This window comes from Epinephelus fuscoguttatus, linkage group LG23 (assembly GCF_011397635.1).
Source record: "Epinephelus fuscoguttatus linkage group LG23, E.fuscoguttatus.final_Chr_v1".
Classification (NCBI taxonomy): domain Eukaryota; kingdom Metazoa; phylum Chordata; class Actinopteri; order Perciformes; family Serranidae; genus Epinephelus; species Epinephelus fuscoguttatus.
The window spans coordinates 7,312,134-7,326,845 of record NC_064774.1 but is presented as its reverse complement, the minus strand read 5'-3'; the positions used below and the strand labels follow the sequence as shown (position 1 = coordinate 7,326,845).

At 44.2% G+C, this 14,712-nt stretch overlaps 1 protein-coding gene across 1 annotated transcript in view; it reads right to left on the bottom strand.

The window, feature by feature from the left end:
- Nucleotides 1-14,712, bottom strand: part of trpc5a (transient receptor potential cation channel, subfamily C, member 5a) — a 224,937-nt gene that overhangs the window by 57,150 nt on the left and 153,075 nt on the right. The window lies entirely within an intron of this gene.

Genomic DNA, 14,712 nt, shown 5'->3' with positions numbered 1-14,712 from the left:
CTTATTTACACATTATAAAGTAGACGACACTAAAAAACACTTGTGCCGAGGCTGCACTATTCTAAATGTGTTTGCTAAATTTGTGTTTTCTTTTCTAGTTTTTCTTTTCCCCTAAACTTTGGAATAGTTTTGCCTCCCACTATTTCAGTAGATTCATTTTTTAGATTTAATTTGTTGACATTTTCTGCTTTTATTCACATTTTTTTACCAAGACGTCACTGTGTTTCCTGCGGGGATAGTGCCACGAAGAGCGATCGTTTTTTTGTCGAGATATTGCTGCGTTTTGTGCCACGATAATGCCACCAAATGCTGCATTTCCTGCCTGGGATAGTACTTTGAAAAGCATTTAGTATTTATCTAGACATCACTACATTGTCTGCTGGGATGCTGCCACAAAAGAGTTGTTTTTATCAAGCCTTTAGGCCCGTTTCCACTGCAGGAACTTAGGGGTAATTTTACGGGGCCAGGGCCGTTGGTGCGTCCCCGAAGGACAGAGTTCTGGAACTTTTACAGGGGCTAAACAAGTCCCTGCCTCGGAGTAGGTACTCAGAACGCCCCGAAAAACTCCTAGCTGTGGCTTGGGGTTTACTTGGTGCTGATTGGATATATTCAAGGAGGGATGTGATGTCAACAGAAAGCAGCAAAATCTTTCCCGCGTCGCCCCGGTCAAAATGGTCGCGCAAGGATTACGTCACATCCAGAGCCCGGTAACTTTACAGGAACCTTGCTCCTACTCCGCTCTCTCAGTGGAGACACGGTGAGAGGGGACGTTCCTGTAAAGTTCGTGCCTCCCAAATAGTACCAGGAACTTCTTCAGTGGAAACGGGCCTATTGCTGCATTTCCTGCCCAAAATGCATTTGTTTTTTGCATTTCCAGCAGAGATTGTGCCACCAAATTCCAGTATTTCAAGCCCAAACATGCTCTTTCCCGAGCCATAACCAAGTGGTCATTGTGCCTCTACCTAACCACACGTGCATAAAATCATGTAAACAACATAAACATCTGAGCAGCTCTTCATTCATCTCTGATCAAATCTTCGAAGACATCTATCATTCCTTTAACACTCCACAATGAGCCTCAAACAGGTAAATCTCTCCGAGCGTTATCGCCCTCTGTGAGCTGCGACGATAAACCAAAGGTTACTTCCTGCCCTGACACAAGTGTAGCTGCTCTGTTGTTCAGGTCGCTTCCATTTACATCTCATTACAGCTCATCCTCTAATACAGCTGGCATTACACCACAGGCTGTTTGTCCCCGTCAGCCCTTCAGCTGCCCTCTGAGTCACCACCAAGCAGCTGACTCCTTTCTTTTTATCTCCTTTTCCTCTTTCCATTGTGTGCTTCCATGTCTTTCTTCCATCCCTCCTTTCTTCTCTCTCCACAGCTCTGTACCATTTCATCTCTTCAGCTCTCTCGCCAAGCCTTTCTGTCTTTCCTCTTCCTTCACCGTCCTTTCTTCTGTCTTTTCTCATTATTTCTGAGTGATTAGTCTGCACTTGGATTGTAGAGTCTCATACTCTAAAAAGACTTAGGAGACAGCAGGTTATCTGTCACTCTGAGTGTGTGTGTGTGTGTGTGTGTGTGTGTGTGTGTGTGTGTGAGAGTATATAAAAAAGTGTGTTTTCCTATTAAACAAACAGCCTGTTTAATAAATGAGCGAAGCAAACATCCAGCTCAGTTCAGCACATCCACCTTCACACAAGGACACACGACTGAACATTTAGCTAAAAGCTAAAAAACGAGGCAAACTGCCAGAAACACTCAGGTCGGCACCCGCAGCCGTCAATCACTCGCTGCTCGGCTGCCGTCTCCGAGAGATGAACATTTGGTGGCGGCTGCAGATTTTTCCACACTTCCTTGTTTTCGCACAAGTGTGAGCTTGTTTCATAAATAATTGATCCTGGCACATTTTGTTTGGACAGTCCATGACTGATAGCTCTGCTGTCACGGCTTCTATCGGCACCGCGTGGTGATACTACATGTCACAAGTGGTGCTGATCCCGTGGCGAGCCATGGTTTTAAGGCCAATGCAAACATGTCATATACAAGATATTGGCCACTGTGGTATGATTAAGGTTAGGGAAAGATCAGAGTTATGGCAAACAATTTATGGATAAAAATTTACCGCTTTTATGACACTGTCAGTGTTCAAAGGATAAAAATACAGACGCAGAAGAACCACAAATATTGATCTTTTTTCAACAGTATTCAACATGTTCTTCTTCCTTGTCAAAACCTGCTGCCTACATTACCCACAATTCAACTCAGTGTGAGAAATAAACATGATTTTACAACCTGGTGTCACTCTTAAGTCGGCAAGTACCTGCGCTCGGGTGATGACTTCGGGCATCGGGCACCTGGGTGAAAGTCCGATGTTGTTGAACCCATCCACCCTATATGGACTTTCCAGGTCTTTAAATTATTATCATTTTTATTATTATTATTATTATTAACAGTTAGGGGGTGACACACAGAAATGAGACGCTAGAGATGCGGATGCTTCACACGCGTCTAAAAAGAAGCGCTATAAAAATGCGAGTCTAAAAATACGCCAGAAAAACGGCCGTCTAAAAAGACGCTTGAACGCCGGTCAGACATGTCGCATCATAGGAAAACAATGGTTTTGCTGGAGTCACTTTCTGGCGTTTCATCTCGGTGTGATCACTCCCTTAGTTCTAACCGAGCAATTGGATTGGACAGGAGGCATTCTGTATATCAGCACGGCTGTGATCATATCTGACCGAATCACAGCCGTGCTGATATACAGTACGACAGCCTGACCTCGAGTGTGATACTGCTTAGTGATGGGCAAAGCAGTTCTTTGGATGTTACTGAATTGCTAGAATCCGTTCATTAAAGAGATTCGTTCAAAAGATTCGTTCACCAAATCGTTCACCAAATCGTTCAGTGCATGGCGGGAGGAGCCCTGACTGTGTACTTGACTCCTGGCTACATCAGCCGTTAGCTTGGAGAAAACAGTCCCTATGAAAGTGTATCGCTGAGAGGAAATGATTTGAATCACTCAGGGATCGGGGTTATGTCACCGAGTGATTTGTTCACTGAGTGATTTGTTCACTGAGTGATTTGTTCACCGAGTGATTTGTTCACCGAGTGATTTGTTCACTGAGTGATTCGTCATGTGGTAGGCAGTCCCTCCCTGCACCCTGGCTGCCTCGTGACTCGCGAGTAATTCATCGTTCGCACGAACCGAAGTTCGCCAGTTCCACTCCCGGCCTGCACGCTCGCTGCTGAGCTCAACTGAACTGAGAAATGAACGAATTGGTTCCGGAAGTGATTCAGTTCAATACGTTCACTCAGCAGATTAGTTCTTTTGAACGATTTGTTCGCGAACGACACAACACCAATAGTGCCTTATTGTTGTGGCTGTGGCGTTACTAACTGACGTCGGCCGACAGCTTATCATACCACCACGAAAAGATGCTTGTCTTTTGTCAGAGTCTGGTGCGGAAATCATGGACAAATCAGCAGATATTTGACAACTTTGGTCAAAACAGAAGCGCTCGCCATCAAACTGTGCTGAAGATCATCTCTGCTGATATACAGCATGATCTCGAGCGTGATATTACTTCATTTTCATTTTTACTCTTGTTTTGTCTGTTTAACTAACTCTTATTGCAGTTTTTATTTCACTCTCACTGCTGTTATAGCTTTTAAATATATTTTATATTGTCTCAAATTGCTTAATGGCATAAGGTCTGCAACTGAAAAAGAACTTCGATCTCCTGCAAAGAGGTGCGACACGTGACGCTCTCATCTCTGACCACCTTCACTCAGCCTGACAGTCGTCCTGTATGGATGTAACACACAGAGATGTAAGACTCACCACAGCCAGTCAGCGGACCAACGGTGCAGACACACTGTGTGATAATAGCGGTGACACTGCAGGTTTACTGCACGCTGCATGTGTGACATGTGTGTGTGTGTGTGTGTGTGTTATTTGTGCGACCTAATAAATGAGAGGCAGTGTGTTTATCTCTTCAGCACGGGAGGGTTTTATACTCTCACTTTAATCATCCCAATGTCGCCTCACACCTGCGATAACCAACAACCTGACGGAGCAACAGCGGATATGACCTTAATACACACAATACACACACACACACACACACACACACAGATAAATCTGTCATGTACTCCGTCAGCTGCCGAGCAAGTTGTTCACCCTCTTATCTGGTTATGTGTTGCATGTAAATGTGTGTATACATGTGTTATTGTGTGTGTTCATGTATGTGTGTGTGTGTGTGTGTGTGTGTGTGTGTGTGTGTGTGTGACAGACAGACAGAGGGGGAGGATATTGGATAACGAGAGGATTTAATTATATAGATGAAATGATAGAAGCAGAAAGAAGGAGAAAAGAGGAGGAGACAGATAACGTGTTGGAAGTCAAACCAAGGTGGCTGCTCCTCCTTCCTCCTCCTCTTCCTCACTGTGCAACCGCCAAGCGTCTTCTTCCTCTTTTTGTTTTCCATCACTCTACTTTTTTCTCTCTTGTCCGTTTTCTCCTCCTCATACCCTTTTCATTCTCACTGCACCTCCTCTTTTTTTGCCCTTTCTCCCTCCCACTCTTTCCTCTCATCTCCTCTTCCTCTTTTTGTCTCCTACATCATCCATCCTTCCTCTCTGCCTCCTTTTAATCTCTCCTGTTTTCTTGCATTTCTTCTCCTCCATCCATCTTCTTCTCCTCCTACCTTCCTCTTCTGTTCTCGTTGTCCTCCTCATCCTCTTTTCTTTCTCTCCTGTCACATATTCTCCTCATCCTGTTTTCCTTTTGCCCTTTCTCCTTCCCACTCCTTCCTCTCATCCCCTTCTTCTCCTCTTTCCTCCTCTCCTCTGAACCACTTCATTTCCCTGACTTTGTTTTTAGCCTCCTCCTCTTTCTTCTCTCCTTTTAATCTCTCCTGTTTGTCGCACATTTCTTCTCCTCTATCCGTTGTCTTCACCTCCTCACTTCCTCTTCTGCTCTCTTTTCTCCTCATCTCCTCCTCTGTCTTTCCTGTAATAACCATCTTCATTCTCAGTTCTCCTCCTCTCCCTATTTTTCTCCTTCTCCTCCCTCCTTTCTTTTCACTTGCCATTTTCACTCTCCTCCCATTTTTGTTGTTGTCTTACATCATCCTATTTTTGTCTCCTTCACTCCTTCTCTCTTTTCCTCCTCTCCTCTGAACAATTTAATTTCCTGCACCTCTAATTTCTGTTTAGCCTTTACTCTTCTTCTTCCTCCTCTTCCCTCTGGTCTCCTTTTTCATTTCCACCTCCTCCTTTTGCATTTGCTCTCTCCTCTTGCATTCCTTCTTTTCCATCTGTCTTCTTCACCTCCTCACTTCCTCTTCTGTACTCCTTTCTCCCCCTCATCCCCATTTACATCTCCTCTTTCCCTTTCTCCTTCCTCTTGTCTTCCCATCTTCGTCCTCCTCTTTTTTGTCCTCTACATCACCCTATTTTTGTCTCATCCCCTTCTTCTCCCCTCCCCTCCTCTCCTCTGAACCATTTTAATTTCCTTCACCTCCTCATCTTCCTCGTTTCTTCCTTTTGCATCCTCTCTCTCCTCCTCTTTCTCTCCTGTTTCCTTGCATTTCTTCTCTTCACCTCCTCACTTTCTTTTCCTAATCTTCCTCTTCCCTTCCTCCCTGTCTCTCTCCATCCGTCTCTCAGCTCCAGTTTGGTTTCCTGTTGCTATGGCAGCAGTATGCTAATGAGCGAGTTGATCTCTGGGCTCCACTAAACTACAGCAGCCTGCTCCTTCCTCTCCTTCTTTTTCCTGCTTCAGCCTCGGTTGCACCATCAGTCGGCGAACATCCTCGTCACAGTTTATCGCTCGGACAAAAACACTATGCGTTGACGTAACAGCTCCGGTCAAAACAGCTCAGCGACCAATCAGAGAGCCAGATCAGACCGGGACAGAGAACAAACCCCCCCCTGTGGGATCAGATCTCAGACGTAATACTGCTTTTTTTTTTAGGTTACGTTGTCAAAGTGAGACATCCTGGGTGCCACATAAATAGATTATTAAAGTGACCAGCTTAAATTACATAAGACATGAGTGAGAGCTGCAGCGGTGAGGTGTGTTTCATCATCGGCCAGCAGCAGCCAGAGTATTTAGAGAAGTGTAAGGTGTGTATCCAGGAACTGACCCGGACGATGAACCAATATCTGCTGCTATAGCTATATTAGAGCTGGTGCACAGATGGGCGACACACAGAAGAGAAAACTTGAATAAATGTGCAGAAACATGTTTTAAAAATGCTCCCAGATGGAGCAGGAGCGCTCATAAAATGGTCTGAGGGAGAAAATTATGTAATGAATATGTTACAGTAAAGCCACATTGTGAACATGTTCACACAACAGATTCTCACTACGACCTCGTCACACATCGACGTTTGGTCATGGACTTTCCACGTCCAGATGTGACGTGAAAAGTACCCCGAGTGCGAGGAAATTTAAAGGGAAATTTTGGTTTATTTCAACCTGTCTCCTATCGTCCTAAATTTGTTTCAAGTGACCAGTGACATAAAAATAATAGTTAGCATGTTAGCCGTTAGCCTAGATACAGCCGGGGTGCATAGTAGCGTCAGACCTGTTAAAACGTAAGTGAACGGGCATCCTTCAAGTGCAAAGTTAGTCCACTAAACAAGCTTTTTTTCCACAAAGACCGCCTCATATCGTTAGGATAAATGTCAGAGAACATATAGAAAACGACATGTAAACGTGTTGTCTTACCTTACCGGTGTGCTGCCATGTTTGTTTACCATTTAGCTCTGCTTTCCAAAGCGCCGCCGAAATATATCTCGCCAGCCCTAGATAAAGCCCAGCTGGATACTACTCCGGGTGGAGGTGTCTCGTCCTCGGTCACATCCAGACCTTGAAAATAAGGCTGCGGCCGGTCCCATTCCTTGCAACAGAGGCATTCCTCTTCTGTGGGCACTGGGGCACAGCATTCACAGGTACACCACCAATCTCCAGAGCTACGCAGCCTTGCAGCAGCCATTCCTCCTCTCTCGTCCTCTACCTGTTGTGCCTCTCTCTCTCCTCCGTCTTCTTCAAGTTCACGAAGCTCTTCGTCAGTGTATTCTGGCTCAAATAAATAAGGGCGCCATCAAACTCTGCAAAATCAAATTCCTCATCCACCACGTCGAAGTCTGGCAACAAGTCAGCCATTATTCTATAAATCTTTCATAAAATAAATGAATGAACTTTTCAGGCTACTGTCCGGTTCTGCCTTCCAGCTGTTGCTGCTTGTTCTCGTGAGATTTCAGGCACGGTATGAGATCGCTGCTTGTTCTCGTGATATTTCGGCGGCGCTTTGGAAAGCAGAGCTAAATGGTAAACAAATATGGCAGCACACCGGTAAGGTAAGACAACACGTTTACATGTCGTTTTCTATATGTTCTCTGACATTTATCCTAACGATATGAGGCGGTCTTTGTGGAGAAAAAGCTTGTTTAGTGGACTAACTTTGCACTTGAAGGTTGCCCGTTCACTTAAGTTTTAACAGGTCTGATGCTACTATGCGCCCCGGCTGTATCTAGGCTAACGGCTAACATGCTAACTATTATTTCTATGTCACTAGTCATTTGAAACAAATTTAGGACGATAGGAGACAGGTTGAAATAAACCGAAATTTCCCTTTAACGTTTACATACAGTGTCTCAACACCACAAATGAACATCGCTATCCTCGGTGAAAGTTGGTGTTTGTTGGACCCATCCACCACCACTCCTGCCTGCCCTACTCGGACTTTTGCAACCTTAGCTTTCGTTCTTGTCCCGCTGTGTTTTCCCCTGATGCTGCTGGCCGCCATGAAACCATTGTGGCAGCCTGTGTGTATCATACCAACATTAAAGGATGACTTTTTGCTGCCACATTCAGATGGTAGGGTCAGAATTTGGTGTCATGGATCCATCCTGCCTTGTATCAACGGTTCAGGCTGCTGCTGCTGGTGATGTAATGGTGTGGGAGAGATTTTCTTGGCACACTTTGGGCCCCTTAGTACCAACTGAGCATGGTTTAAACACCACAGGGTTTTCCCTGGGCTTTTCAAGGTCTGTGGTGGGGGGCAACTTAACAGCTGTACTTTTAGATACAGTCCCCCCCTCTATTAAATATGAAAGGAGGCCCCCACATGCTTGAGCTTCACACTGCTGACTTGTGTCATCAGAACAGACATGTCCTGTGATTTTCAGCCTTCTATGATTATATTTACTCTTTACAACAGGCACATCCTGACAGCTGAGAATATCACTGTCAGGTATTGTCCCCCCTTTTAAATATGAAAGGAGGCTGAAAATCACAGGACATGTCTGTTCTGATGACACAAGTCAGCGGTCCTGAAATGTGCCTTTCTCTTCTATAATACACATTCTACATCTTGGAGGTGACGTCTTTCCACATGGCTACTTCCAGCAGGAAAACGCACCATGTCACAAAGCTCACATCATCTCAAACATGAGATGATGTGTACAATGAGTTCACTGTACTCCAATGGCCTCCACAGTCACCAGATCTCAGTCCAATAGAGCACCTTTGGGATGTAGTGGAACGGGAGATTCTCATCATGGATGTGCAGCCAACAAATCTGCAGCAACTGTGTGATGTCATCATGTCAATATGGACTAGAGTCTCTGAGGAATGTTTCCAGCACCTTGTTGAGTCTGTGACACCAAGAATTAAAAACGGCGTCCAACCTGGTACTAGCAAGGTGTTCCTAATAAAGTGGCCAGTGGGTGTATCTATTTATATATTATTTTGTCTTCTGTCTGGTCTGGTTTTAATGTATATAAAGAAAAGTAGTATTTATTTGTAGATTAATCGTGTCTAAACTGACACCAACTCCCAAACAAGGATGGTTGCTGTGATGTAATTCAGAGGCATAACTGATGAGTACTTGTGACATCAAACCCCTGGTCCTCCCTGTGTCTATTTCTATCTGCATGTGTCTCCGTCCATTCAGATTCTGTCTTCTCTCTCTCACTCTCTTCATGCACTTCATTTTCCCCTTGAACACTAGAAAAGCACCACTGCACCACCAAGATAAATTCCCAGCCCGTCTCAAATTGATTACCACGGTCTGTCCCCCTTCTGTTTCCAACAGGCCAGGTCAGTGATGTGAAAACTGCAGAGGACAAAGTCTTAAACTTAATCTCAGTGTGCCCCGCAGCACAGGAACCACACTCTTTCATGCTAATCCAATAGCAGCTTTACATAACACACACACACACACACACACACACACAGGCAAACACTACTTATACCGCTAGCAGTGATGTGCTGGTTGGGGAGAGATGTCTGAAAATGCCCTGAAGGAGGAGTTTTTCTTGTAAAGCGACACATCTGTGATCCGGCAGAACATCTGAAGAGCTTCATTTCAAAATGACAAATTCACTCTTTGAAAATACAAGTTGAAAAACAAAACACAACAGGAAACAAAACACATAAATTGACTTTTAAATTAAAGGAACAGTTCAACATTTTGAGGAAATACGCTTATAGATAAGACTATAGATGAAAATGTATATCAGGAGGGAAAGTGCTGTGCAGCAATTCAAAATGAAAAAAGCACAAATGTAAAAATATAAGATTGTACTAAAAACAAATAGTTCATGACTATGTCTATGATATTGCACTTAAAGGTCTAGTGTGAAGGATTTAGGGGGCTAAAATATACTATCGGCATTTTTTTAAAAATATAATATAATAAGTCTGTTTTCTTTAGTGTATAATCACGTGACAATAGGAATCATCATGTTTCCGCTATCTTAGAGCTTTTTGTATCTACAGAGGGAGCAGGTTCTCATCTACAGAGATTGCCATGTTTCACCACCTGGAAATCGTCGAATACCGTAAGTAGCCGGATACCGGAAGTTGTCAAATAGCGGGAGTCATCAAATACCATAAGTTGTCAAATGCCAGAATTCGGCAATTGCCGGAAGTCATCGAATACTGGAAGTCGTCGAATACCGGAAGTCGTCGAATACCGGAAGTCATCAAATACCGAAATTCGTCGCTTATCGGAAGTCGTTGAATACTGGAGGTCATCAAATATCGGAAGTCGTCAAATACTGAAATTCGTCGATTACCAGAAGTAATCGAATACTGGAAGTCATCAAATACCATAAGTTGTCAAATCCTGGAATTCGGCGATTGCCGGAAGTTGTCGGATACTGGAAGTCATCAAATACCGGAAGTCGTCAAATACCAGCGCTTGGGTAGTTACTTCTCCGTCAGACACAGACCAAAAAAAGGCATTCTTCAATGTCCGAATAATATGCGGCTGGGCGCTGTCAGTGTGTAACAGCACCAGACAGTGTCGGGTGAAACACTGCTGGACAATAACATAAGTTAAAAGGGTGAAAAGACGGAGCAGGAGGATGGGTCCAACAATCACTTAGAGTGCTGACCGACCTGTCCTGTTTGGTTTGGTTCAATCAAACTCAAGTTTGTTTGCCTCTTCAGTGCGGTTTGTTGGGGCAGGTGTGAACACAGCAATCACACTCAGGTGCGCACCACAACAACCGGACCGAGACCTTCTTGAAGAGGTGGTCTCGGTCCATTTACAAACAAACTCTGGTGCGGTTCTTTAACTAACTAGCTAACAAACATATCATTGTGATGTCTCCACTAAGAGGGTCTAAAGATTCAATGCAATATGTTATTAACATCAAACACTTAAAAGTCTGCAAATATTTCAGTGTCACTCTGCAGACTCTGTACAGAGACTGCAGGATGTGTCATGATGTGCAGAAACATTTCTCTTCAGTTTCCCTCCACAGCAAGCAGGTCACAGGTCAGGGTAATCTCCTCCAGAGTAAAACTACAGCTGATCTGGGTTCTGTTCACTGTTCACTGACACCAGAGCAGAAACCTGCATCCTCTGATTTCACAGCTCTTTTTAAGTCGTTTGAAGATCATCGAGATTTCATTTGTACTGCTCGTCTTTCATAAAACAGAACACAGGCAGCATAAAACAACTCACTTACGCCCACGTGCACCCACACTAACACACGACAACAACAACTAGAACAAGATATACCATGAAATCTGCACTGCTGGCAGCCCACTGAGTTTCAAGTGACATTTAAAAATCAGTCACAAAACATAAAGAGATGAATCAGACAGTATTATGCTCACTCATATTAAATAAGCATTGCTGGTAAGTTCCTGAAAATATTCCGGAGAGGTTTCTTTTGTCTTTACTCACACAAGTTGTGACGATGAGGACACAGACTAAAAATACTGGTCCTTAATGCTGCTTGCCTGCCTCAAGATGAGTGGAACCACAAACACAAGAGTCATACCAGCTCCGACGTCGCTCGGGTCAACGTGGTCTGCGTCAGGTGTTGAGGAACAAGGGCAACCTGATGAGAAATGGGCTACTAGAACAAAAGACGGATGGACTAGAGCAAAGAATATGGAACTTACTATACAAGGGACTAGAGCAAATTATGGAACTTACTGTACAAGTAACCCAAGCAAGAGGGGCTAGGGGATTTGGGATTTATGGATACTTCGAAACCCAACATCTAGACCGACAAAGAAGCAACCAGAAGGCAGCATTGCAGACATTCAGGACAGCTACAAATACCTTGAGGAGGCCACAAGACAGTCAAAAAATCAGCTCAACAGAAAGAACAAGGTCTGAGCCATCAACAAGTACGCCCTGTCAGTCATCAGGTACCCCGCTGGGATCATGAGCTGGCCAAAGGAGGAGATACAGTCCGCTGATATCAAGACAAGGAAGCTTCTCACAATGCATGGAGGGTTTCATTCCAAATCCAGGAAGAGTGCATTCCAAGGAACAGCTAAGTTACTGAGCAGAACTCTCAAACTCCCAGGCCTCTGGTAGAGGACCTGCGCTTGGAATATATATACACAAGTTAGAAGTGTTTTAATTGCTGATAAATGCAGCCAGTCATCCAGCAGAGACTCTTGGGATCCGGCACACACACCAGGAAGTTAGCCGAGTGGAAAACCTGACTCTCCAAAAGGCCTCCAAACCCCCGTTTTATTAAACTCTTGGTGGAGAGGAGTTCTGATGACTCATGTGAAGCTGCTGAATGAAGCAGCAGCAGCAGCCTGCACAGCTGCGAAATGAAAACACTTTCACATTACATTTGCAGAGCGGGAATGTTTAGGAAGCTCCGACAGCTTACGGGGTGGACGGGGAAACAAGTATGACACCTGTGTTTTATTGTAGGGTTTGAGCACAGGTGGAAATAAAGGTACAACTTTAAAGCCACATTAATGCATTTTTTTTTCCTCATCACCCTGTAAGGTTTCTCTCTTCTGACTGCAGAGAACAGTTTCTACACAGCAGTGTGCCACAGTGAAATAAAGAGAATGACTCTGAGGTACTTACTCCACTACATCTCTGAGGGAAATACTGTACTTTTTACTGCACTACTTGTCCAACAGCTTTAGTTACTTTTCAGATTCAGATGTTATGTTTCCTGCGAAGTACAGATTAAAATCCGCCTTCATCAGGCATGTTTTAAATGACAAGAAACCACAGTATTTTGTTGACCAAGTAGTCTTGATCAGTAGTGAACATAATCTGATAAAAACAGGCCAGTTCAAGATTCTCTTACCCCATTTTTCTGGCACCTTACAGACCAAACAACTTATCATTTAATCAAGAAAAAACTCAACAGATTTATAAACACTAAAAGTAATTAGGGATGCACCATAAACAACAGCAAGTGCAGTGATGGAAAGTACCCACAGTACCTACAATGCTAGTTTGTCACACACTAAATTGTCATGATGTACCAAGTCTTTGGGTTTCTCCCAAGATTAAAAGACCCTTGAATGTGCAACTCCATGTCTGAGCCTCTCTTATTTTAGTCTTGCTTATGCTGCAAAATCATTAGTGTTGTCAATGAGAGGGCCCTGGAAACGACATCCAGTTTGCTGCGTCTCTTCACTCTGCACATTGGGCACATTTCACTCATGTCCCCACATGAGTGAAGTTAGAGCTAGAGTTTGAGACAGGGGCAGGAGTCTCCGCATGGGCTCAGTTTCTACTCTGAAAGAGTTGCTATTCTGCTTGGTAGTTGTAGGCTCGTCTACGGTGAGGACGGTGAGAAGGCGCCTGGGTGTGTTTCTAAAAGTGCATGGCGGATGGGTCCAACAAACGCCGACTTTCACCCATAAAAATAATTGTTTGTTGCAGCCCTGTCAGTCAGTCATCTCCTTATCAGTAACACACACCTACCAACTGGATAAATCTGATGCAAACCTATAAATCCAACTTATGCCGAGTTCGCAATACACGACATTTTGTCCATTACGACAGTCAGTATGTCAGTTTAGGCAACTGTGGAGTCATGAAATTGTGCTGTGACTTGGTTGACAGACGTGACAGACCACAAGTTGGTCCACCACCAATTGTTGCTGATCATCTTTCACAATGTGCTTGATGTCATCAGGTTATTCTTGTCCTATTTTTATTATTATTACTGTCATTTCAGTCACTGTGTCTGTTCATGTGCCAGCCAAAATGTTGTTGTAGTAACGTAAAAAGCTCCATCAGATGGCAGGCGCTACATCTGAAGCACCAAACATGCAAGTCACCGAATCCTCCACAACCAGTTCCTGCAAATGTATCACAATAATAGTCTGTTTAGAAAATGAAGGGATTCTCTCAGCCGAAGTTATAAGGGGCTTTTAATTTGAAACGGATACAGGAAGCGTTGAGTTTGAAATGACGGTCTGATGCATTAACTTTATCGAGGCAAACGGGAGCGGATAAAAAGTAAAAATATAAAAATACAGAGAGCCCATTTATAATGTACTCTGTTTCAGATGAAGCTGGTAGCCACTGCAGTTGTGGTGAGTAAAAGCCCCGCCACTATTTTTTTAAATTTTATTCCTTTATATCCTCCATTATGAAGATGTAACATTGTTTGCTAGCTTGATGCTAATGACAGTACTCAGCAGGTTGACAAAGTGCCTCTGCTGTTTCACACCATCATTTTTCCCTTTTAATCAGTGTGGTAATGTCCGTAGAGTAAATATCAAAAAGGCTGGGGTGTTGTTGCCCTACGGTTGTCTATGGCAGCAGATTGCTATGTTGTGTTCCTATTGGTCAAAGTGACGGCTGTGACGGGAGCAGTCGTGAACGACAAAAAGAAAATCAAACATCCTAGGCTTTCTGTTGGAACGTCATGAGGTGTCCCAGACGTGGCGTCGGTTCACGTCTGCTATGACACACTACACCTCATGAAACGATGGATTATTCTGTACGACACTCATTGTCGTTCACAATCCGAGCCGACACTGTACGTCGCTGCGTCACAACTCTAGTCTCATTGTGGTCGGCTTTATGAGTTTGAGAATAGAGCTCTTTTCTGGGATCACACGTAGCACCCTGCACAGTCAAACGCATGCAGAGCACCTACTCCAGTCCACTAATACTACACCCGCCCATCACACTCTCCTCACTGCAGCATGTATCCACTGCACCCATTTAATCATGGCTGTCAGTGCTCTGCTGCACGCCTGCTGCTGCACCGCTCATCTGAAAGCTGCTCATACAGCAAAAAGCTCCACTGCAGCCTCCACCTGTGGGCTCTGAGTCCATGTTCCCCTGAAGAGGAAAGCCTGTCTGCGGGGATTTTTTCCAGCTTTCTGCTCAGTGCATGTCGGGACAAGAGCATCTGTGCTGCGCAAACATCAGCTGCTACAAAGGAAGCTGAG